The sequence below is a fragment of the Herpailurus yagouaroundi genome, unplaced genomic scaffold, assembly GCF_014898765.1.
Source record: "Herpailurus yagouaroundi ecotype Mexico unplaced genomic scaffold, PumYag 139, whole genome shotgun sequence".
NCBI classification, from domain to species: domain Eukaryota; kingdom Metazoa; phylum Chordata; class Mammalia; order Carnivora; family Felidae; genus Herpailurus; species Herpailurus yagouaroundi.
The window spans coordinates 54,361,759-54,384,897 of record NW_024412394.1 but is presented as its reverse complement, the minus strand read 5'-3'; the positions used below and the strand labels follow the sequence as shown (position 1 = coordinate 54,384,897).

The 23,139-nt window shown below is 34.7% G+C and overlaps 1 long non-coding RNA gene across 1 annotated transcript in view; it reads left to right on the top strand.

Annotated features, from left to right (window-relative positions):
• Positions 1-23,139, top strand: part of LOC121029169 (uncharacterized) — a 38,221-nt gene that overhangs the window by 3,994 nt on the left and 11,088 nt on the right. The window contains exon 2 of the long non-coding RNA XR_005789626.1: positions 21,682-21,739. This is a non-coding gene — a long non-coding RNA (uncharacterized LOC121029169). The remainder of the gene's footprint in view (positions 1-21,681; positions 21,740-23,139) is intronic.

The following is a 23,139-nucleotide window of genomic DNA, read 5'->3' as shown; positions in this document are numbered from 1 at the left end:
ATATATTCTGTTTTCCTTTTATGCCATTGGAGTCCATTTTTCAATACTTGGTAGGCATATTTTTTAATGTATTACTATTACAGAGTAAAATCCTATTTGACATACCAGAGATTATGAACCTGCTTTAGTCTAAGGATAATTGTGTTAATTTTTCCCTTAGATTAATTTCTATAAATGGCTTTCCTTCTTTCAAATGGACATTGGATTCTCATAAAACTAAATTATTTTGTGGATTTTAAAATATCACATTTAAAGTATGCAGAATCCATTGGAACAATAGACAAGTTCTCTAAAGTTATTCTCTTTAGGGATCTTATTTTTCATAAACATTCTTTTAATAGATATCAGACTGAAATTCAATCTAGAACATATGAACTGAAAACATAGAAGAAATATAGCTAGTTAGTATTTAAAGAGAAGATTAATGGAGAGGAAAAAAGGTATGCCCCTGGCCAAATGAAACAGTGAAATTGTTTTATTTTAAACTCATAGATGAATGATTCATATAAAATACTGCACATGTAAAAATAAAGAATTTTAGAAGAGTTATCAAACAATAATTTAAGCATAATATGTTGTCATACTTGGCAATATGGAAAATAAAGTAGACTATACTTGCCCTAACAATATTCAACACAGACCATACTAAAAATGATCAACGTAGCCATAATACTGATTTAAAAGGATGGTTTTATTTTGTACACCTCATTAAAAGTAAAACTATGGAGAAAATATAGAGGCTTAAGAGCAACCAAGTTAAAAACTAGAATTGTTCATCTGTAAACTGACCAGAACTTTACCAGAATGCCTGGTAAAAGAATAGTAAGAGACAGATCTAAATAACACTAAACAATCAGAATAGTATTTAGTTTAGAATTGGACATATTAGCTATATACTAATGATGGCAATATAGCAAAACTGATTTCACAGCCACAGAATTTTATTCTGATAGCACAAAACACATAAATCTCTAATTGGATTATTTAATAATATGCATTATCATTTAAATGTATTTTTAAACATTAAAAAATATTCTACATTTAATGTGATCCCTACCAAATACTACCAGCATTCTTCACAGAACTAGAAAAAATAATCCTAAAACTTGTATGGAACCACAATAGACCCCAAATAGCCAAAGCAACCTTAAAAAAGAAAAGAAGGCATCACAATTCCAGACTTCAAGTTATATTAAAAGCTGTACTAATTAAAACAGTATGGTACTGGCACAAAATAGACATGTAGGTCAATAGAACCGAATAGAAAACCCAGAAATGAACTCACAACTATTATGGTCAATTAATCTTCAACAAAGCAGTAAAGAATATCTAATGGGCTAAAGAAAGTCTCTTCAGAAAATGGTTTTGGGAACACTGGACAGCAACATGCAGGGGAATAAAAGTGGACCACCTTCTTACACTGGATACAAACATAAATTCAAAATGGATGACAGACCTAAGTGTGAGACCAGAAACCATAAAAGTTCTAGAAGAGTACACAGACAATAACTTCTTTGACATCAGTCATAGCAATTTCTTTCCAGATACGTAAACTAAAACAAGGGAAACAAAAGAAAAAATAAACTATTGGGACTACAGTAAAATAAAAATTTTCTGCACAGTGAAGGAAATGATCAACAAAACTAAAAGACAACCTATGGATTAAGAGAAGATATTTGCAAAGGACATGTCTGGTAAGGGGTTAGTATCTAAAATATATAAAGAACTTATGAAAGTCAACCACCAAAAAATAAGTAATCTGATCGAAAATAGGCAGAAGATAGGAATAGACATTTTTACAAAGAAGACATACAAATGACCAACAGACCCATGAAAAGATGCTGAACATCACTCATCATCAGGGAAATGTAAATAAAAAAGACAATGATATATCACCTCACACCTGTCAAAATGGCTAAAATCAACAATACAGGAAACAACAGGTGTTGGGGAGGATGTGGAGAAAGGGACCCCTCTTGCAATATTGATGAGACTGAGAACCGGTAAAGCCACTCTGGCAAACAGTATGAAGTTTCCTCAAAAAGTTAAAAATAGAACTACCCCAGGATCCAGTAATTACACTAGTAGGTATTTACCCAAAGAATACAAAAATACTAATTCAAAGGAAAATATGATCTCCCAATGTTTATAGCAGCATTATCTACAATAGCTAAATTATGGAAACAGCTCAAGTGTCCATCAACTGATGACTAGATAAGGAAGAGGTGACATATGTATCTGATGGAATATTATTCAGCCATAAAAAAGAATGAAATCTTGCCATTTGCAACAACACGGATGGAGTAAGAGAGTATTATGCTAAGTGAAAGAAGTCAGTCAGCTAAGTGAAAGCAGTCTGACTTATTATAAGTCAAATAAGTCAGACTTATTTAAAAAGTCAAAAGACAAATATGATAGGATTTCACCCAGATGTATAATTTAAGAAACAAAACAAATGAGCAAAGTGCAAGAAAAGAGAGAGAGGGCAAACCAAGAAACAGACTCTTAACTATAGAGAACAAACTGATGGTTACCAGAATGGAGGTGGGTGAGGGGATGGGTTAAAGAGGTGATGGGGATTAATGGGTGCACTTGTGATGAGCACTGGGTGTTGTATGGAGGTGTTAAATCACTATATTGTACATCTAAAATTAATATTATATTGTATGTTCACTAACTGCAATTTAAATAAAAACTTTAAAAAGTAGTTATTCTAATTGATATAATTCACAATAATTACATCAGAATCTCAACACAATTCACTGTTTACTTACAGCTTCTGAAGAACTTAGAACAGTACCTAGTATACAATAAGCTATACATATTTTATTAATGCTATATATTATGTTGTATTATATAAATATTTATAAGCACTCTATATATTATTGCTATTCATTCTCAAAGATGTTTTAAAATTTATATAACCCTTAAATGGTAGCTGTAGATATGAAATCAACTGCTCTTACTAGGGAAAATTTAAAAATCAATGCCTTCAGTTAAAATTCAGAGGGTTATAAAAGTGAATAGAGAGTTCAGTTTTATATAATGCATATACAGAGTGCCTAATCTACATATAATTTATACAAATGTTTCCACAGTTGGAGACTTAACTCCTGAGAAGTTTTAAAGGATATTCTGTGTAGGCAGGAAACATTTACCATGATTCCAAATGTTTCCGAGAAGCTTTTTTTTTTTTTTTTTTTTTAATGTTACTCACAGGGGTGGGTTGGGACTAGTCTGACCTCCATTGCCCACAGAGTCCCATGTCTTTGGCAGAATTCTCAATGATAGAAGGGGATGACTTGGTTTCTTTCCAAAGAGCACTAAATGAATAGGCTGCTCTCCTTCTGATTTTACAGATGATAAGTCCTTTAGAATGTCCTTAACAATTGGGCTTCTTTGGAAATAAGTGAATTTCAGAATTTAGCATCTTCTAACACTAGCTGAGGCCTCCTGTGCTCTTACACAAGAGAACAGACCCCTCAAGAGTGACACAGCTCCTTTCCCAGCTACAAATGGTGCCAAGCTGTGCCAGAACAGCTTTGAGAATATAACCACTGGATTGCTGTGTTTAGATTAGTGGCAGTATTAACCATCAATCCTATTTAATCTTTGGACTGTCCTCAGTGATTGGTGGAAATTATAAAGCATGTGTCAGAATGCTTCTGTTTCAGTGTTGGGGGCATAGGGACCCTAGCATGAGAGCCTGACCAGGAACATGCAGGACAATTAGGCCATCTAAAAGCATAAAATATCATGAAGACTTCAGTTTTTCCATTTCATTTTCTTTTAAAATGGAATTTATTTTCATCTGGTCCATTATTTAAAAAGTCTAATGACTTAGCGGATATATATTTTTAATGTTTTATTTACTTTTGAGAGAGAGTGCGTGAGCAGGGAAGGGGCAGAGAGGAAGACAGAAGATCCAAAGCAAGTTCTGTGCTGACAGCAGCAAAACCAATGTGGGGCTTGAATTTGCAGACCATGAGATCATGACCTGAGCTGAAATTGGACGCTCAACTGACTGAACCACCCAGGGGCCCGTGACTTAGCTGATATTTTTTAATAAAAAATAAACTTTACCATATTTATAAGATAATTGAGCCTCAACAAATTATTTTTATTTCTGAATGTCTGTTTTCCCCTTCATAAAATAGTGATATTAATAATAACAATACCTGCCCCATAGAATTGTTGAAGGAATTAAATGAGGTAATACACAGAACAGTACATTTTCTGAAACACAATATATCCTCCATAAGTGCAATAATGATGGTGATCATCAATTTTTCTCAAAGAGCATTTACTAGTAATAGTAAAACAATAATTTACATGTATCAAATGCTGACAATACACCAGACACTTTTCCAAGTATCTTGTAAGATTATTAAATTTCATTTTTTTATTTCATTCAACCTACTTATCGAGTGCCTAATTCATGCAGGTTATGTTCTTAGTGCCATATAAACAGACAAAAACACACCCTACAGTGATATTTTTACTCTACAGGATTGACTAGAACCTTAACAAATACTTGGATTTTTAATGTATTAATGATATGGAGAAGTCGAAAGCAGGGTAGATGGAAGGTTTATCGGAATTTCTGTCACGGAGGGCAGTCTAGAGAGGCTGTCTCTGAGAAAGTGGTATTTATGGAAAGACTTGCAGGAAGTGAGGAGTAAACACAGGGATGCTGAGGAGGAATGCTCCCGGCAAAGGCGGCGGAATGTTCAAATCCCTGAAGGAGGAGTAGCCTTGGCATGCTTGGTAAAGCACCAGGGAGGCCAAGGTGGCTGGCCTTGCAGGGTCAAGGTGGAAGCAAGGGAGGGTGCTACCCAGAATCTCAGAGGGGGGCTTGGCCCTACGGGCACCCTGACTTCATACTCAGTCTCGTGAACTGTGAGACAATGAATTTCTATTTTTGTCAGCCATTCATTCTGTGGCACTGTTACAGCCGTCCTGGGGAGCTGACACACTCCGTGCTCCGTGTTCTGACTTCCTAGAGAAATACAGAAGGGTAAACTATACTACTCCAATACTTTCAGAGTGCCCTCTTTACAATAAGAAAGCAGATTTCTTCCCTTAAGCAAAGGTGTGGACAACAAAACATATCTTGAGTGACGTGATGAATTATCAAATGTAACTACAGCAGCTAAGGCCTGAGTGTTTAAGTTTTTGTTTTTTTTTTGTTTGTTTGTTTTTTGTGGGGTTTTTTTGGCTGAGTTTACTCTATTACATCTATTGAGTTTACTGCACAACACACACCATGCTATGTTCATTAGCCTGTACTGCTGTCAGAGCAATTCTATGAGTTAAGGGCCATTTATAGCTCTCCATTTTTTCAAAGGAGAGGTACAGTGACTTCGGAATTTTGGTGGCAGTTTGAACCTAGAGCATCTGACCTCCCACTGCTGTGCATAACCTATGCTCCCTGCTGCATTCTGTCTCAGAACCACTACTGCATCGGCTACATTTTTAAAAGGACGATGCACTTTCTTTGGTTATTAATTTAAAACTTCCGCCACCTTGTTTTCCTGAGCCTTTTGTTTGTTTGCTACTGGTCTTGAATTTCTTTGCCTGTAGTTTGCTTTCAGTTCTATCAGCTGCTTTGATGTCTGTTTAATATTGAATTAGCATTCCAGCAATCTCTCTGCCAGCACTAAATTGGCTCATTTTCTCTTCAACAGTTCGGTACACTGACCATGCACAGCAGCCTGTGTGATTTGCTAAATTGAGTCACTTGTGCTGTTATTTATGCTTACTATGAACTATTATTTACATGGCAAGCTGTAATCTTGATTTATAATGATAACATTAATTGACTGCATTTGACTGTGCACCTTAACTCTACATAATTTGCCTATAAATTTTCAGAATTTTGTGTTGTTTAGCATGGGAGGCTCATGACCATTTTTGCAAGGCTGCCCTATCGATGTTGTTCTCGCTAATTGGCTGGAGGTGGTGTAGAGCTTAACCTTACAGAAAGGTTTACGGTTTTCTGCCAGAACAAAATTCCCCTTTATCCCACCTTAGCAATGTTTTCCTCTCCTACTGCTTTCTAAATCACAAGGCCATGAGACCACTGGTTTCCACCTGTGACCAGATAAATTCACCATTCAGTCACAAACATGAATTCCCATGAAAATCTAACTGAAGCTAATAGAAAAGGCAGAGATCAGTAGGAAGTTACAATGGCTTTTCCATTAAGCTCTCTGCATCTGTTGGTTTTAATAACTGGCATTACCTACTTTAGTCTCCACACCAGTGTTCTGCACCTAGGCTTTGTGTCAGAATCACCTGTGGAATTTTTTAAATGGTACGTGGGGTGAAAAACTTTTTATTTCATGGTCTTCCTCAGGGGGTGGAGGGGGCAGGGAAGGATGCTGGCAAATCTGTTTGTAAATCACAGCACATCTAATGCACCGCCCAATTGAGAAGTTTCGCTCTCCACGGTCAGAAGGTAAATGAGGAAAAGGATGGGAAAATACACTTTCAGAGCCCCACTCCATTCTGGGAAACTGGTGAACAGACCATATTTAGAGAGGTTCCAAGTCTGGTTTGAATCACTTTGGGTCACTTATCCTTTCTGACTCTGCCCTTTCCGTAAGACACACCTTTGTGTTTAACCTCAAATGACTTAGTAAAATAGCTTAGGGAGGAAAGGGAACCAATAATGCTGAAGGCAAAATGAGAAGCCCCACAGTTTCATGAAGTCAATGGTTCACCTATAGAGTTAATTGGGAACTACCTCACTTTCTTCACCAACTGCCTCTCTGGGCCCTCCCAAAGGCCTGGTCACCATAGGGCAATTTCTATTCTTTGTCCTAATCTGGAGATGGCAATAAATAGGTACTGTTATGCTTTCAAGATAAACTGCATTCCACTTAAAATATTTAATATCCCCAGTAATACTTCACACACATTGTAGATCAATTCATTTGTCTATTATCTGGTTTTGAACAGAAGATAAAATAATCACTTTGTAGAGTAAAAATAAACAAAATGCAAGTCTATCTAATGTTACAATTATTCCAATTTGATGACCTACCCCCTGTGCAGCTTTACCCATTGATAATGCGTGGTGCTTTCCTATGACAGAGCCCTGGCATCTAAAAAGCAGAACTGTTAGCAAATTAATGGATTGGAAGATTCAAGGAAGTAAATATGATAATTCTCCCCAAATTCATATAGGTTTGAAGCAATTTCTGTCAAGATCAGAACATAGATTTTGGTAGACATAAAGACGTTTATTATTATGTTTACATGCAAGGGCATGGGACCTCGAAAAAGAAGAATAGGGGCACCTGGATGGCTCAGTTAGTCAAGTGTCCAATTCCTGATTTTGGCTTAGGTCATGATCCCAGGGTCATGGGTTGAAGCTCTTCATCGGGCTCCGTGTTGAGCGTGGAGCCTGCATGAGATTCTCTTGTCTTTGTCTCTCTGTCCCTGCCCTGCTCTCTTTCTCTAAAATTAATTTAAAAAATAAAATACACATAAAAAGTAAAGTGGAAGGAATCACTCCATCCAATTTTAATATTTACTATATAGTAAGCATAATTAAGACACTGGTATTACTGGCAGAATAGATATATAGAATTTGTCTGATTTAATTTTTCTATCTGCAACCAAGGAAAGAATATCCTGTTCTTTGCATAGCTTCGTTTTGGCATTTGTGACCAGCATGGTTTAGGAGTGATGCGTGGACAAAAATGTTTAGCCGTTAGGACCTATTATGTCATTCAGTAAACTTCCTTTTTTTTTTTTTAATTTTTTTAAGTTTATTTATTGACTTTGAAAGAGTGTGCAAGCAGAGGAGGGGCAGAGTGAAGGAGAGAGTCCCAAGCAGGTTCCACACTGCCAGAGTGAAGCCATATGCAGGGTTCAAACCCACGAGAACATGACCTGAGCCAAAATCAAGAGTCAGAGGCTTAATGGACTGAACCACCCAGGCACCCCAGTAGCCTTTCCTTTTCTTTCAGCATTTTAAATATTCAAGTGATTGTTTCAATATTACAGTACTTTTCTACCTATATGTAATTGTTACTAATTGTTATTCTTTGATGATTTACATATAATTGTAACAAATTACAGAAATATACTTTTTTAAAATTAATTTTAGGGGCGCCTGGGTGGCTCAGTGGGTTGAGTGCTCAACTTTGGCTCAGGTCATGATCTCACTGTTCGTAGGTTCAAACCCCACGTTGGCCTCTGTGCTGACAGCTCAGAGCCTGGAGCCTGCTTCAGAATCTGTGTCTCCCTCTCTCTCTGCCCCTCCCCCACTCACGCTCGCTCTCTCTCTCAAAAATAAACATTAAAAAACATTTTTTAATAATAATAAAATTTGAAAACAAAATTTGAAACTCATTGGCCATATTTAATTTGAAATTATAATGGGGAATGTTGAAAATTCTATTACATGAAGCCACAAATGTAATTTTATAAATTTCTCTCGGTAAAATTTGCCAATATATATTTCAGTTAATAAAATCCTAAATTGAGGGTGCCTGGGTAGCTCAGCTGTTAAGCATGTGACTTTGGCTCAGGTCATGATCTCATGGTTCGTGAGTTCGAGTACCACATCAGGTGAGCTAGTGCCCTGCTTTAGGTGAGCCCCACTTCCCACTTGTCTCTCTCTCTCTCTCTTTCTACCCCTCCTGAGATTCCTTCTTTCTCTCTCTCTCTGCCCCATGCTCACTTGCACTCTAAATAAATAAATAAATAAATAAATTCCTAGATTGACAAGTTTCAAATGTTTATTTTGCCCCACTCTCTCTACTCCAAAAAGAGATGAGATCACTTATCTTAGGTCAAAATAATCTGTGAATTTAACCAAGTATGATTGCCTCTCCATCCTGTATTTTTTCTACTTTGCTTAACTGCTACAAGTTAGATTTTGGATAAAAGAACAATTCTGATCCTGTTTTTTAACCTTCGTTTTTGAAATTGTGAGATATGGTCACTTTGCAAGCCAACTGCATGGAAAAGTTTCTTCAGTGCAGATTTCCAGGACCCACTTCAGACCTACTGAATCCAAATCTCCGCACGTCGGCCCCAAATCTGTGTTTTTGAAAGTTCTCCATATGATTCTTAACCTGCCATAAATTTTTAGTCTTACTCCACAGAATGTTTTTCTCTAGACTCCATACAAAATATTTTCTTCTCTGTAGACTCTATAGCACATATTAGTAAAATTATGCATCCTAAAATCACTTTGACAATCACTATTGTTATCTCCTTTCCTTTGTTGAAACAGTGGTTCATTTGTAACACCCACACGCATTTATTTTGACAAAAATCATACCATGAACATGAGATGAATTAGACATGATTTCATCTGCAAATGCCCATTTGCTTTTATTATTCATTTGTATTAATTCAATCCAGACAAACCTATTTTCCTAAAATAACATGAGAAGCATTAAACCCAGAGAAAGCAGTGAAAGAACTGAGATTATTTTGCTTGAAGCCTAGTCTGCTATAAAGCAGGCACAATGTATCTATGTTAGGAGATCCACGTTCTACTCCTTTCTCACCAAGCATTTTCATTTTCCCCTGTGATCTTCAGCAGTTTTTGTGCAGATTTATTATTATACAGATACTTAACAGAGTAAGTAGAATTCTTAGAAGCATAAGGCTTTCGTGGTTACTCCATACATTGTGCCTTGTGCGCGCGCACACACACACACACACACACACACACACACACACACACACACTTAAATACAGGCTCAACAATAACCCATTAGTCTCCAACTTTAAAGGACAGGATATCAACAAATTGGTGTGAAACTGCGGCAGAAGATTTTCATAGCTATGCTCTGAAATGGTGTAGCAATAGGCAGGATTATTTTACAATTGGATTAAAAAATTTATTATTTAAAGATCACTGACCCTGCCCTCCCAGATACTATGCCACCTCCTGTTACCACAGACTCAGTCCTTCCACAATTGGTCATGATCTTGATGCCTGTTTTTAAACTTGTTTCTTTCAATATTTACTTCTCCACTCTGCGTTTTCATTGTTTCCCTCCATCAAAATCATTCCTGCATTCAAATATGCCCTGCTATACTTCTATATTAAATAATAATAATAATAATAATAATAATAAGTAAAAACCCCTTTCTGACAAACCTTACATCTAACATATAAAACCCTTCTGCTTTTCTTCATGTAAGTTTCTCAAAAAAGCCATTTAGGATGACTGTTTTCATTTAATCCAATTTCCTTTCACTCCAAAATGTACTCCAATCTGGCTTCTACTCAAATTGCTACAAGAAAACTGCTCCCTCATCAGTCCTTAATGGCTAATGGATTTAAATGACCCCACATTTTAATCTCTAGCCATGAACCTGCTAACAAGATGCAAATTTATGTATGCACCTACCCAACTGACACATTCACCAGAACGCTTCCCGATGATAAACTTTTATGTTCCAAAATTTACTTTTTGCTCTTTTCGATCAGATTTTGCTTAATTTCTTGCTTTGTTTTTTCTCGTTTTTTTTAAATGGCACCTCCATGATGCAGATACTCAAAATAGATATTTTTAAATCGTTCTTGTCACTTCTCTCATTCTCTGCTCTTGCTCAGTCTGTTCTCATTCTCTGTAATTCTTGACTTGTAGTTGTTTGCATTTCTATTGGCATCACTAACTCACGACACTATCATTTTTTACTACAATAGACTCCTGTTTTGTGTGCTTGCTTTTTTCTTGCCCTCAAATATGTCATTATTCATAAATTTCAAAATGCTATTTTGCAACTGGACACTTAATCATGTTATCACCCTACTAAAAACAAAATTCAATGGCATTCAATGAGTTATTCCAGGAAGTAAAACTGACCCTATAGGATCTTGGTTTGAATACCTCCCCAACTTCATCTCTAGACATTTCCTCCTTAACTCACTGTGTCAGTAACACTGTCCTCCTTCCAATTCCTTGAATTTACTGACTTCCTACACCAGGCATTCACACATGCTATCAATTCCATGAAATGTCCTTCACTTGTTTACAATTTCGTCAAAGTTCAGATCTTAATTTAAATTCCATGTCCTCAGACTCTGCCTTAATTCTCTTAAACTTATAAAACGTGCTTCTTTGGGATAGGTGATTTTCAAAAAAAAATGTGCTCTTGTTTTCATTTATTTTCAGTTTGTGTTTCCTACTGAAGTGTAAGTTTCATGAGAGCATACCTTGTGTGTATTTTTTAACACGTATACCTGACATAGAACGTGGAAATATAAGGTGTTCAATAATTATTTGTTGAATAAATAAATGGATTAAATGGTAAACAACTGTGATAAACTTTACTTCTTTCTTTCCAGATCTCAAACTAGCATATGATGATGCATCTATGACATGTGTTACATGATATAAAGCCAAATAATATACAACATTTAGGGATTCTGAATTTGTTTTAGCAAATTAATGTAACCTCATTATAAATTGCTTGGAGCTATCCATTTACAAAATAATGCTACAAATGTGTAAAATGAAAGCACTGAAAAATGATTCCAATTTTAGAAAAGAACATTTTGAATGAGAACATTAACATTTGCAAAAACATTTATTTTCAATTTTTAGCAAGATGACTAAATGGCAATATGTGCTTTTGCTTTCTGCACGAAGGTGTAGTTGGTTGATTTTACGTATATGCTGGAGTATATTACATCCTAAAACAACATGTTGAATCCAATTGCTCTCATTTCGCAATTTCAGCCCAGGATATGTTGTAATAGAGTCACGATCTGCTTAATGACACTATGACTTCTGCTTAATATGAGTTATAAATTTTCATTCTGGCATCTGTGTAAGGTGGTGCACCCTACCTGGTAAGTGACAATTCTCTAAGGACAAAATGATTAAAAGGATTTTTCAAGGTGCCAAGTTCAAGGGTTGGGTTTCACGGGCATCTGATTCCAATTCACATACTCTGGTCCACTAAGCCATTCTGCCGTTTCTTATAAGGATCACTGAAACCATATATACTTAAGTCCTGAACTCAAGTGAAACGTCGTAAGGACTTTTCTGGGCTTTATACGTTAACCTTTCTATGTTTTCAAGCTTAAATTATCAACCTTGGTTTTCTCTGTCAAAAGAGGCCAAGTGAGTACTTGTGAAGCTTTACAATTTTTTTTTTTTTTTTTTTTTTTTTGGTAGATAACAAGAAGCCCAGTGGCAGGGAGCATTTTGGAGATTTTTTATTAGGTCTTTGTTATTCAAACAAGCCCTCTACTAAATAGAAATTTCAGGAATTTGGCAAAATTTGGAAGCCTAGCTATCTTGAAGGTATGAAATCAGGAAGCCAAATTAAAAGTTAAGAATTTACAAAAGCCTGTTAATGATTGTCTTGATATCTTAAAAGAATGTAGGGTGCCTCCTGTAAAATTGGAAGCATATTACCTTTCATGATCTTTCCTATTTCTTCTTTCTTGGGTGTCTGTGGTTTATTCCCTATCAAGCAAAAAGGGGGCTGAGAAAGGTTGCTTAAAGCAAAAAGGGGACTAAGAGAAAAAGATTGCTTACTAAAGACCTATGTCAATTACTTACAAGGGTGGTTGGAAATCTGCATTGTCTCTTTCTAATTTCATTCTACTTGCATGGATTTGATGTACAGCCAAGAAAAAAAATATTTTCTCAATTGTGGCAGATTTGATCATGGATTGACAAAGTGATGTCTGTTATGTAACAGGAATAGAAGTATTATTTGACCAACTAACAAACTAAAAGCGCTCTATTGGTATTTTGAGATTCATCTACAATCAAATGCCCCGCTTATTAATAATGAAGTATTTTTTCTTCCATTGTAACTGCTAGACTATTGATAAAGTGGTGAAATAAAAAACATAAATGCCCACTTATGTATTTATATATTTTTAGTGCTTAAAAATTTTCAGTCTGGTATAACTGACAAAATTGTAAGATCTTTAAAGTGTACAACATGATGATTTCATATACATAAACATTGTGAAAAGACTCCCCCATTGAGTTAATCAACACACCATCACTTCATATATTTTACCTTTTTTTTTTTATGGTGAGAACATTTAAGTTCTATTTTGTTAGCAAATTTCAACTGTACAACACAGTGTAAATAACCATGTTTTAGGTTAGATTCTCAGACCTTATAAATCCTTTTTTTCTTTTTTTTTTCTTTTTTAGATTCCACATATAAGTGATACATTGCAGTATTTGTCTTATCTTTCACTGTCTGGCTTATTTCCCTTAGCATTATGCTCTCCAGGTTGTTCTATATTGATGCGTAGGGCAGGATTTTCTTCTCTTTTTAAGGCTAATATTCCATATTGTATACATTACATTTTATTCATCCATTCATCTATAGATAGACACTTAGGTTGTTTCCATACATTGGCTATGGTAAATAATGGTTCAATGAATATGGGAGTGCAGACATCTCTTTGAATAATGCTTTTGTTTGCTTTGAATATTTGGTTCATTTTAAAATGGACTTTTATTTTCTTTACTGAATTTAAAAGTTTGTTTTAGTTATCACAAATTGATCTTTGAGTCACATATGACCAAAACAATTGTCTCCATAAACCTGATTTTTGGCAGTAGAAAATGATGAACTATTTCATCTGCCATAAAGCTCTCATGACTTGAAGGAGGGTTAGAGGTGAGTGATGAGCAGACAGCATGAGGAGTTGAGGAATTTTTAAATTGTCATTTTACTTCCTTCTGGTTCAAATCTAACTAAAGAATTTTGAAGGAAACTACTTCCAACATATTTCTAAATTTTACTCATTTCCAGTATTGATCTCTGGAAGCTTTTCTTTTCTTTTTTTTTTTTTTTTTAAGATTGGAAGCTTTTCTTAAGGGAAAATGCCATAAAAGTGCAAGCGCTTCCATGAGATTGTTTTAAGTAGTCTTAATTGTTTTGGTGATAGCAGGAGAGAAAAATCAAAGGAGACGGAATTTGGAAATGTGTTTATGAGTATGAGAGAGCTACCAACCTTATATAGGATGTTATAAAAAAGATTTATCTGACCTGGATTGAGACACTGGATACTAAGTTGAAAGATACTCTTAGCCATCATAAGGTCAATAAAGTGTCCCTATGCTTGTTTTGTATTTTCTACTTTATACTAATCAATACCACTACCACTTATCCCATCTCTATTACTACTAGGATTGCTACATTCAAACTAATAATAATTATGTTATTTTTACCATCATAGCAAGTCAAGAAAGTCACAAGTCTAAATATTCTATATACAGTTTTTTTTTCTCATTTTTCTCATATATTGTATAGGTGGGCATTTTCATTGTGTGTCTATTTTAGATACAGTAATGCAGATAACTAATTTTTCCACCAAATTTTTCCACCAAAAACTAAACCCTCATAGGAGTCCAAAAGTGGCGTTTCATGTCATCTTTCCTTTATCAGATAACTCAGAATTCAAATAGAAGGTCATAAGATTTTACTCAAAAATCTAACATGTTTAGCTCTTAGAACCTCACATGCAATAGACCCTCCAGACTGACTACCAATAGTCACCATTTTGTGAATTTGATGGATCTGGTAGGTTATCTTTTACATGTTTATATGTTCTCAAAGAGTATGCTCACTGCATAAACATTCAAATAGCTTATAAAACAATTAGCAAGAATTGTGATGTAGAATACATTCTATTTTTAAGTGATAAATATAGATTTTGTTTAAAGTTTAGCGATTACACTAAGGATCAGTGTTGGAGTTTAGATGAACAGAGGCTTCATGGAGGTGACTGCATTTGATCTTTTTATTTTTTTCAAGGGTGTGGGATTTGTTCCAGGAAAGGAATAATTTTTTTGAGGCCTTGAGTTAATATTTATTTTACTCAAGTATTTATTTATTTATTTTTTTTAACTTTTTTTAAAATTTACATCCAAATTAGTTAGCATATAGTGAAACAATGATTTCATGAATAGGTTCCTTAATGCCCCTTGCCTATTTAGCCCATCCCCCCTCCCACAACCCTTCCAGCAACCCTCAGTTTGTTCTCCATATTTAAGAGTCTCTTCTGTTTTGTCCCACTCCCTGTTTTTATATTATTTTTGTTTCCCTTCCCTTATGTTCATCTGTATTGTCTCTTAAAATTCTCATATGAGTGAAGTCATGTGATATTTGTCTTTCTCTGACTAATTTCGCTTAGCATAATACCCTCCAGTACCATCCATGTAGTTGCAAATGGCAAGATTTCATTCTTTTTGATTGCCGAGTAATACTCCATTGTGTGTATGTGTGTGTGTGTGTGTGTATATATATATATATATATATATATATATATATATATATATATATATAATATATACACACCACATCTTTTTATCCATTCATCCATCGATGCACATTTGGGCTCTTTCCATACTTCGGCTATTGTTGATAGTGCTGCTATAAACATAGGGTGCATGTGTCCCTTCAAAACAGCACACCTGTATCCCGTGGATAAATGCCTAGTAGTGCAATTGCTGGGTCGTAGGGTAGTTCTATTATTAATGTTTTGAGGAAAGTCCATACTGTTTTCCAGAGTGGCTGCACCAGCTTGCACTGCAGCCAACAATGCAAAAGAGATCCTCTTTCTCCGCATCCTCGCCAACATGTGTTGTTGCCTGAGTTGTTCATGTTAGCCATTCTGACAGGTGTAAGGTGGTATCTCATTGTGGTTTTGATTTGTATTTCCCTGATGATGAGTGATGTGGAGCATTTTTTCCTGTGTCGGTTGGCCACCTGGATGTCTTCTTTGGAGGAGTGTCTATTCATGTCTTTTGCCCATTTCTTCACTGGATTATTTGTTTTTTGGGTGTTGAGTTTGATAAGTTCTTTATCGATTTTGGATACTAACCCTTTATCTGATATGTCGTTTGCAAATATCTTCTCCCATTCTGTTGGTTGCCTTTTAGTTTTGCTGATTGTTTCCTTCGCTGTACAGAAGCTTTTTATTTTGATGAGGTCCCAGTAGTTCATTCTTGCCTTTGTTTCCCTTGCCTTTGGAGACGTGTTGAGTAAGAAGTTGCTGCAGCCAAGGTCAAAGAGGTTTTTGCCTGCTTTCTCCTTGAGGATTTTGATGGCTTCCTGTCTTACATTTAAGTCTTTCATCCATTTTGAGTTTATTTTTGTGTACGGTGTAAGATAGTGGTCCAGTTTTCCCAGCACCACTTGCTGAAGAGACTGTCTTTATTCCATTTGATATTCTTTAGGAAAGGAATAAATTTTAAAGGAGGTAGGCAAAGATGAGGAAGCATCATGAAAGAAATATTAAGTTATATGAAGACCAATTCTTCTATAGCAAAGACACACAGATACCCAACCCAATATGAAAGGATATTGGAGGAGACATGCTGTTGATGTTTTTAAGACATTTTTGTAGAAAATTACTATGTATCTGCATTAATATAGTATTATTATTTTTAAAATTTTACACTAATGTTTATTATGTAAGTATCATTCATTTTTAAAAATTATTTATTTATTGAGAGAGAGAGAGAGAGGGAGAGAGAGAGAATCCTAAACAGGTTCCCTGTGGTCAGCACAGAGCCTGATGCGGGGCTTGCACTTATGAACTGGAAGACCATGACCTGAGTGGAAATCAAGAGGCAGACAATTAACTGACTGAGCCCCCTAGATACCCCACTATCATTCAATTTGAAGTGCAACTTCATTTTTCAAACATTTTTGTGTTTAGTATTTATCTACAGTAATAAGTTTAAATAAAATTCGTTTTAAGATTTTATAAGTATCCCATGCCTAATTTATCTCCATGTTAGCAGGCATTTGCCTTATTTACAATTGTTTTGCTAAAATGGGCTACAATATATATCTTGTCATATATGCCAAAGTTTTAGATCTATAAAAAGTTGAGAATATGGGCTAAAAAGTATGAACCTTACTAGATATTTACCAAATGGATTTTAAAACTCTTTTAACAATTTGTAGTGTCACCAGCAATGTGTATCTCTTCCTATGATTCAATACCTTTCCAAAAACTAGTGTCATCATTCTTTAAAAAGATCCAAACTAAGTCAGAGGTTTGGTACTATCTGACATTAAGACTTACGATAAAGCTGTGGAAATCAAGAGAGTGTGGTATTGATGGAAAGAATAGACAAATAGATCAATAGAACAGAGAGCCCAGAAATAGATTTTATATATATATATATATATATATATATATATATATATATATATATATAAACTGATCACTGACAAAGGAGCAAAGGCAATACAATAGAACAAAGATAATCTTCTCAACAATGGTGATGGAACAACTGGACACCATATGCATATATATATATATATATATATAATACAGAACCCTTCATAAAAATTAACTCAAGATAGATCATAGACCTGAATGTAAAACACACAATTATAAAATGCTTATGATAAAATGTAGAAGAAAATTGATCTTGGGCATGGTAATGGCTTTTTAGACACAACACCAAAGGCACAACCTATGAAAGAAATAATTGATAACCTAGATTTCATCACAAGTAACAACTTCTGCTCTGCAAAAGACAGTAAGAATGAAAAGGTAAGCCACAGGGTGGGAAATAATATTTGCAAAAGACACAACTGATAAAGCGCTATTCAAAATATATAAAGAACACTTAAACTCAGCAATAAGAAAACCTCATCAGTAAATGTGTCAAAAGACCTGAATAGACACCTTAAAAATTAAAATAGATAACAAGCACATGAAAAGATTCTTAACATGTCATAAGAGAACTGCAAAGCAAAACAAAAAGAGATGCCGCTACACACCTATTACAATGGCAAAAACTCAAAACACAATAGCAAATGCTGGCAAGGATGTAAAGCAATAAGAACTCTCATTCGTCATCTGTGGGAATGAAAAATGGTCAAGCTACTTGGGAAGACTGACAATTTCTTATCAAACTAAACTTACTCTTACCATATATGATCCAACAATCTTGCTTCTTGGTATTTCCCCAAATAAGTTGAAAGCTTATGTCCACACAAAAACTTGCACGCAGATGTTTTTAGCAGCTTTCTTCATAATTCCAAAACATGCAGGCAACCAAGATGTCTTTTAGTGTGTAATAGACAAACTGTGCTAGAACCAGACAAAGGAATATCATTCGGCACTAAAAAGAAATGAATTATCAAGTCATGAAAAGACTTAAATGAATATGACTGACTACAAGAAACCACTCTAAAAAGTCCCCATATTGTATGACACTGTTTGATATTCTGGAAAAGGTGAAATTATGGAGACAGTAGATGGATCAGTGGTTTCCAGGGGTTGTAGAGAGGGATGGATAGGCAGAACACAGAGGATTTTTAAGGCAGTGGAATTATTCTGTGTGATACTGTCATGGGGGGTACACGCCATCATATGTTTGTCAAAACCCATGGATTATACAATACCAAGAATGGATGCTAATATAAACTCTGGATTTAGTGTATAATGATGACTCAATGTAGGCTTATCAATTTTAACAAAAGCCTGTTAAAATATCTCAAGTGGGAGAGGCTGTGTCTGAAGAAGAGCCCAGAATGTAATTTCTGTTTAATTTTGCTGTGAACCTAAATCTGCTTTAGAAAATTACAGTCCAATATAAAAATCAAAAACAGATTGCCATCACACCTAAATATAAGAATTCTTCCTTAACAGTGTAAAATACTGTGTTCAAATATTCACTTGTCTCATAAAATTTATATATTTTTCTTTTTGTAGATTGCTTGTTGAATAGGATATAATTAACTGTCTTTTATACTGCAGGCTCTCTTGCTTTCTTTCTCTGCAAAATTTTATTTGGTTACAATTGGTCATTGAAGCAATTTGGTTCTTTGTCCACTAGTTTCCCACATTTTGGAATTTCTTGACTACATAACAATGACATTATTCAATATGTTTTTCTTTTTTTATGTCCTATGAATAAAGATAAAATTTAGAAGCTTGGTTGGATTTAGTTTTCATGTGCATGAGTGTGTGTGTGTGTGTAATTTGTGTTATTTGTTTTGCTTTATTTGGCATGGCTACTATTCATGTGGTGTTCTGTTTCTCCCTCAGGATGCACATAATGTTTGGTTGTCTCTATTGATATTAGCAGTTATATATGATAACGGCATAGATCCATTAATTCAGACCAAAATGCTATTCTAAAAATTTTTTTTAACGTTTATTTATTTTTGAGACAGAGAGAGACAGAGCATGAACGGGGGAGGGTCAGAGAGAGAGGGAGACACAGAATCTGAAACAGGCTCTGGGCTCTGAGCAGTCAGCACAGAGCCTGACGCGGGGCTCGAACTCATGGACAGTGAAATCGTGACCTGAGCCGAAGTTGGATGCTTAACCAACTGAGCCACCCAGGCGCCCCAAAAAAGTGCTATTCTAATTAGATCATGTCTTCTTTGTATCTTAGGCAGAATACTTCCCTAAAGAGAAGGTTCCTTTGTCTAGTTATCTAGTGCTTGGTTACCCAGTAGAATAGTTAGTGGGGGAAAGATGAGATAAATGTGTGATTATTTCCTTTTTTATCAGCTTCAAAATAATGGAAAACATCTTTCAACCATAACCAATTGGTGGATGGTAGTTCTTTTTTGTTTTGTGTTTTGGTCTCATTGTAATTTCATGGTTTTAAATATATTTTGTACATTTTTATCTATTGCAAGTAATATTGATATTCAAACTTTTCATATTTTGTCCATGTGGGATCCTTTCTAAGAGGACTCCTGCATCATTTTGACACAGCACTCAACATCTTTGAAACATTCTGTACTCTGTGTCATGACAATATGGTCCATTTCATCTTGATCCCTCCTGCTTGTCTTTTCTGTAAGAAGTTCTAGTTCCTTCTGATGAGAGAGAAAAAAATAATAGATAGATGACAGATAAATAGAGATAGATACATATGAAATACCTATATAATTTAAGACCAAATTTTATTCATTGTTAATGGTTGGTTATTGTTTCTAAGCTTTTTTCTAGAAACATACAGGAAATGTGTTTATTTTTTCTTAAAGATATTTTTATTAAAATTTCTCATGAACTCATAATGATGCATCCAATTCAAATTTAGGGCCTCCAAGGTTTTTATTTAATCTCTTTTGCATTATATATGTTTCTCTCATATCTATACTGAGAATTCCAGTTCTCAATAACACTGAGACTGTAGAATTAGACAAAGAAAACATTACTCATTTGCTTTATCCCACAGTACACGTACAAATATATCAGTATAAAAATACAAACACTAAAACAAAAATGATTGCTTAAATGTTCAAGATTTTCTTTTGCACTTTATTTTTGTCAAATTACTATGACTTAAAGTCACTTTTTAAAAATTTCCTCTCTTTATACTATGAACTAAATACACATTTATGTTTGTATGTCTCTTGTTTTGCTTCTTTTAAAAATTTAATTCTAAAGGTAAATGTAAAATGTTTGTAGATTTCTAAAGTCATATCTACAAAACAAGGAAGTCCAGGATCTGGGTTTGCCCCTCTATGCTATTCTCGCTCTCTTCTTAGAGCCAACAGTTGTCCCCCTTAATGTTTAGTCTTCTATCGTGTACTTATTTTTGTGTTTTAATGTAAACAGATACCTCTTTCAAACTTCTGGTATGCAGGAAGGTTTCTAGTGGTTGCCTTCATACACAGTACCTTTCCACAGCATTCCTAATCCTTTTTTTGAGGGGTGGGGGTATTATCTAATGGTTCCTTATTATAAGTAATAATAAATTAGTTACTAAATTCTGCTTCCTCCTGTCCTCTCTTCCCCAGCATCTAATTTGAACCATTCAGTTTAATTCACAGTTAATAACTATAAGGTCATCAGCAAGCACATTCTATTCCCTATTCTCTTTAGAGTTTGGTAATGTTTTTCACATTTGATTAAGCCTCAATTTTGAATCAATCCCATCTCTACATATTCTCCAATTTTCTTCATTTCCTAGAAATCATAAGTTCAGAATATTTTAAAATATTATATTCTGAATATACCATATGTTACACTTTGAATCATATTTATTGAATATATTATCTAATTTCAGTTTCATACTTTAATGAAATGAAATGCTTAAATGAATTTGTTATAACTTAACATTTCACCCCCATCCTGTTTTTCAACTTCCGGGATCTTTTGAAATTCATTGTAGAATCTAGAGGGATTTACTATCGACGTGTCAAAGGAATAGAGCTCAATTTCAGGTCAAAATAAGATTCACAGCAGATGAGAACTGAAATATTGTCTACGTTATGAGAGAATGGATATGCTGGGAACTTGAAGATCTGATGGATTCCAAGGTCACTTACCAATCTTAAAATCTTCTCAGCTTCCAGATATATTTTTTAAACTCCTATATAGACACAATGTTGGATGGATTCTCTACTTATTCTTAATAATGTCATACAAGTAAATAGAAAACAGTTGCAAAGTTTTCTTATATCAGGTGTACTTTAGTTACATAAGGCCTTTAACTCCATATTTATTTAAATACCTGTACACAGGTATAGGTATATTTTAATACATATTTTATATAGAATATGATTCATGTATTCCTTTAACAAACATTTATTGAACTGCCTTTTGGTACACTAGGCATTAACTTAGACTCACCCAGAAGAGTAAAATAAGACCAGCCGAAATTGAAATATCCCTGAGTTTGAAACAAAATATGTATAAAATCTTAATGGGTTATAATTACTCCATAGGCTGCAGAAAGCAGAAGCTGCCATGACCTGAGCCACAGCCTTTCTAATTCTGATAAAAGTAAGCAGTATTTACATCATCCTTAAAATTGACAAAACAGATAATGGAGGGAACAAAATGGAAATGGTTTACTGTTGGCTACCAGGAACCCTAAGGAAAGATATGTTCTTTCCCTCACCCTATTTCATTAAGCATATCATACTATCGATATTTTCAGTTGACAGTAAGGGTGCAGCCTGAAACTTCAGCTCTGTGAAGTTTTTCAATACTACCTACTCTTCGTTCTGTCAGTCGCATGAGAGAATGTATTTATAGAAACCTATTTTTGTGTGCCTCTTATGGACCCTTCACTGGTGTTGGGGCTTAACTTAAAACAGTAAGTCAGGTACAGTGCAAGCCTTATGCTATTTTACAGTCTAGGAGCAGAGGCATACAAACAAGCACTTCTAAATGCAGAGTGGAATGTGACAAGTGAACCTTCCTTATAGAATATCTAATTGTAAGCAATCAAATGGATGGGGAATACAATTCCAGGCACCTGGCTGGGCTTAAGTATTCCTATATTGTAATTTGATTTTATGGCACGGAATCTACTCCGAAACCCAAAATACGGGGTCACCCGTACTTGGCAATTGTGCACAGGGAGTGTAATATTGTGTTGGCAAGGAGAAAAATAAGAGATCTCATTCCACCTTTAACAATGTTGCAGTTCTGGCCAACAATTTAAAGAGGTTATGACGCCACTGACCTAGAAATCATAATGCAAACATAGCTCCAGCAATCGCAAATGCATATACTTGCTTTTAGAACGTTTATAATTTGTATAAGTACATTTTTAATATTCTTTACATTTTCAGTGAGTTGTGAATTAGGTTTGTTTGCAATGTGCAATGGCTTAGAAAGCAGAATATCTTGTTGTTAAATAAGATTTGTATCATTATAAAAATGCACTTAAAGAAACATTTTAGTAGATGAGCATAGATCATGGCATACTTCACCATTTTGTTAAGTCACAGAAGCAATTAGGAACTTTGATTTTCCACCTGTATGAGGAACTGACTGAATATCATTTCATGATATTGGTGAAGAGTTTGAAAATCTATGTCTGTATTTGCCTGGAATCATTTTTATGGCCAATTAAATCTACTTAAAAGTATGCTAAATAAATGACAAAGATCCTTTCTTGAGGAGGAAATAAAGGTGTAAATAAATCATGTATTTTGAAAACTAAAACTGAAAAAGAAACCAACAGTAACAAAAATAAATGCCATAATTATAACTCCAACTATATAATTCAGTAAATTATATCTATATGTATATATCACATCAAAGCATTTGCCTATGTTATTTGTAAGTTTAAGAGCTGTCTAACGCATGTGCTGTATAGATTAGGAACCCTGTCTTATTTTGTAGGTACATAAACATTACTGGAGTCATAAAATAACAAGGTTAGAGAGGAT